This window comes from Rutidosis leptorrhynchoides, chromosome 5 (genome assembly GCF_046630445.1).
Source record: "Rutidosis leptorrhynchoides isolate AG116_Rl617_1_P2 chromosome 5, CSIRO_AGI_Rlap_v1, whole genome shotgun sequence".
In the NCBI taxonomy this organism is placed as follows: domain Eukaryota; kingdom Viridiplantae; phylum Streptophyta; class Magnoliopsida; order Asterales; family Asteraceae; genus Rutidosis; species Rutidosis leptorrhynchoides.
In genome coordinates this window covers 187,428,504-187,432,989 of record NC_092337.1, presented here as the reverse complement: position 1 = coordinate 187,432,989, position 4,486 = coordinate 187,428,504, and positions in this window count along the sequence as shown.

Sequence of the window (4,486 nt, the reverse complement as noted above, 5' to 3'; positions counted from 1 at the left end):
ATTTTGAGCTTGGTCGATTGAGTACTTGAGAGAAGAAGAAGAAAAAGGAAGCATAAGCAATACGGGTTAAATATAAATTTTTGCTGTGTTATTTCGGATAATGGGCGACAGCCCAGTTGGTTTAAGGATCGTGTTGGGTTACGAGAGGTCACGGGTTCGAGTCTCGGGTATGCCATAAATTTTTTAAAAAGGCCTTGAGGTAGTTTTCCTTTTCCATTTTCATTTTCATTTTCATTATTATTATTATTATTATTATTATGGTTATTGTTATTATTATTGTTAGTGTTACAATTATTATTATTATTACTAATAAGTGTTAGTTATCAATTATCATTATTATTATTACAAGTAAAGTTATAACTAAAAATATTGTTATTATTACTATGATTATTATATTTATTAACTAATAATAGGTGAATTATTATTATCATTATGTTCACATAAATACTCTGACTAATAATACTAACATTTTGATTAAGTAACGTCATTAGGTATTATTAGCAATATTATTAGTAATATTAATATCAATATAAATATTATTATGATTAAAAATTATTATTATAGTTATCAAGAAAGTAATATAAACCATTACAATTATCGGTAATATTAGCATTTGCATCATTTTAGACTTATTATTTTTAGTAACAAAAGTATTATTATTAAGACTACCATTAGTAACAAGATAGTTATAAATATTATTATTATCCAGTAATAAATATTATAAGATTATAAATCATCATTCTCGGAACCATTATCATTATTAAATTTTTCATTTTATTAAAAACTACTGTTATTATTATTATTATTATTATAAGATTTAACATTAAAACTATTAGTAGTATTACCATTATCATTATATTATCATTACAAATATTATCTTAGTATTATCAAAGATACCGTTTTAACAAACAAATGGTATATATAAATAAAATGTATTTAGTACATATAACCTAACAAAACTTATATTCTTAAAATATATAAAATGAATATGTAATGAAATATATAAATATTTGATATAAAAGTATATCACTAATAATAATATATATGTTTGTTCGATTACAAATATATGTTTTAATATATATATGAATAATATAGGTTCGTGAATCCAAGGCCAACCCTGCATTGTTCTGTTGTTCAATGATGTCATATGTATTTTTACTACAAAATACAGTACTGTGAGTTTCATTACTCCCTTTTTAAATGCTTTTGCAATATATATTTTTGGGACTGAGAATGCATGCGCTGTTTTTATAAATGTTTTACGAAATGGACACAAGTGATTGAAACTACATTATATGGTTGAATGATCGAAATCGAATATGCCCCTTTTTATATAGTCTGGTAATCTAATAATTAGGGAACAGAAACCCTAATTGACGCGAACTCTAAAGATAGATCTATCGGGCCCAACAAGCCCCATCCAAAGTACCGGATGCTTTAGTACTTCGAAATTTATATCATGTCCGAAGGAGGATCCCGGAATGATGGGGATATTCTTATATGCATATTGTGAATGTCAGTTACCAGGTGTTCAATCCATATGAATGATATTTTTGTTTCTATGCATGGGACGTATGATTATGAGAAATAGAAGTATGAAATCTTGTGGTCTATTAAAATTATGAAATGATTCTTTATGATAAACTAAAGAACTCACCAACCTTTTGGTTGACACTTTAAAGCATGTTTATTCTCAGGTACGAAAGAAATCTTCCGCTGTGTATTTGCTCATATTAGGGATATTACTTGGAGTCATTCATGACATATTTCAAAAGATGTTGCATTCGAGTCGTTGAGTTCATCAAGATTATTATTAAGTCAATTATATTTGGATATATTATGAAATGCTTTACATGCCTGTCAACTGTCGATGTAACGAAAGTTTGTCTTTTAAAAACGAATGCAATGTTTGTAAAATTTATCATATAGAGGTCAATTACCTCGCGATGTAATCAACTGTTGTGAATCGTTTGTAATCGATATGGACTTCGTCCGGATGGATTAGGACGGGTCTTCACATCTTCTGCCTTTAAGAACTTCATAAGCAGTTTTCTGATGTCTTTTCACAATTAAAGATCTATTCTGGGTAAAACAAGCAGTATTCACAGCTTCTGCCCAATATGAATTTTTCAGCCCAGACTAAGCTAACTTAGATCTTGCTGCTTCAATGAGAGTTCTGTTTCTTCTTTCTGCAACACCATTCTGTTAAGGTGTTCTCACAGCAGAAAAGTTCTGTGAAATACCTTCGTCAGCACAAAATTCTTCCAAAGTAGCATTTCTGAATTCTGTACCATGATCACTTTTTAGCTACTTCACCAGTTGCCCATTCAATAGTTCCATTCTTTTGATAAAATTAATAATTTCATCGATAGCTTCACTCTTTTGCTTCAAAAAGAATACCCAAATATATCTGGAATATTACCCATCTTCTATTAGGGAAAGTATTCCTCGCAATCTGATTGGTCCACGTGGTAGCTCCCCTCACATGAAATTACTGTTCACGTTTCCAAGGTATGCTTTTTTTTTCTTCATATTTGTATATTGTATCTGTATGTATCGGGTTTTTAATTTTTTATTGTTAACGGCTGACTTTCAGTGTTTGAGTGGAGAAAGGAAAAACATACCGTCCAACCAGCTACTGCTCACCCTCTCCTCTTTCTCTGTCGCCTTACCCTACTCCCTTCTCCCTCACCCTGCTCCTTCCTCCCTTACCCTGTTGCTTTATAGCTTATTGATTTCCCATGGATTCTTCACAGTTGCTCCAAACCAATTTCTCTCCTTGGTTATAGAAAATCGATTGGCTACAGAAAGACAATTGCTTACGGGTTCGTTACTCTGTTCTTAATCTTTTTAATTGATATTGTTCGATTTCTATTCTTGGCTGTGGTTTTCACATTGTTCTTGCGTTGTTCAGCCTGTTGTTCATTCTCAGTCATTTTGATTTTTTTGCCCTTTCATTGTTTGGTAATTCCCGTTATGAGGGGTTATCGAAAAAGGGGAAAAAACTCAGCCGAATCGAATGTAGTTGGTGCTTCTGTTTCAGAAAGTATTGTACCTTCAGGCCTGCGCGCCGTTTCCTATAAAGAATCTAAGAAAAGGGCTTCTCTTCGTAGGGCACATGCCAGTGCTTCGGATTCTGCTGATGGTATGCTACTGTTTCTTATTCGATTTTATTGTTGTTGATGCTCTTTTAAAAAGTTTTAACAAATATTTGTTCTTGCAGTTTGTCTGACTATATGTATGCTGGTTTACTGTCAAGTGCACTATCTTTACCTTAATTTGTTTTTTGTTTCTATGCCGTTTTACTGTGACTTGCAATATCTTGGATCATGTTGTCTTTTGTTTGTTTGTGCTTTTCATATATGTGTGTTGTATTTTATATGTGTATGCTGTTTTTTATGCTCATTAGATTTGTTTTATTTTACCAGATAGCAAATAACAGTTTCAGCCTGGAATATGTATTTTGTATTTTTGTTGCCATTGTGGAGTGCAAGAGCCACTAAAATTGATAGCTTTATACATTTACTAGCCTGGTCTTTGTTATTTGTTGTTTGTTGCATGTATCAATATTCTGGTGAGCTTTAGTATGTCTTCTGTTTGTGTACAAATTCTGCTACCTTTATTTTGTAAAAAGTGAACTGGAGTTCTGCATTCCTTTTGTTATTGTGGGTGTTTGGGTTTTCCCCATTTGTTAAAGCAACTGCAGCTTTGCTAGCTTTATAAAGTAGTTCTGCTACTTTCATAAAACAGCTCATTTTACTGGCAGTTACCGTTGTTGAGTGTACAAGTGATTTTCCTCTTTTAGTGCCTTTTCATTCCTCTTTTCGTGCCTGTTTATACTTTCTGACAATTGCCTTGTATTTGCGCAGACATATCTCCTTTATACCTTGATTCAGGGGACTGTACGGCCGTTTGTATGCAGTGTGAGTCTTTGTTCTGGCGCGCTGGCATAACAAAAACTATTGTATACGCTGTTTTTTGTCCGAAATTACCAACTTCAAAGCACCACCGCCTGCTAAAGAAGACCACAGCCACAGATAAATTATGTACACACTTAATATATATTTATATTTAGTACTGATTATTTGCTTCCTTTTCATAGTATGGCATAAATAACGGCGCTGGCACAGCTGATACCGGGTGATAGAGATAGAACAATTTCAACGATAATTTACCGCAAGTGGGTTACTTACAGTTATCACAACCAGGCTCCGACCGGTTACTGTTGCATGATCATCGATGAAATGGTATTCGTATTTTACATCTCTGCTGACCTGTTTTCATCTTTTATTTATACCGTCTGTTTGATGCTCTTTACATGTTGTAGCACTACCCTATGCTTGTGTATATGCGGTACAGTTATAAAGCTTACTTTGACGAGCTTATGCACTTGAACAAGATGTATGTGATAACAAACTTCTCGGTTCATGCTACAACTCGTTGGGAGAAGATATTACCAGGGCCAACGACATTGTCATTTGATCGC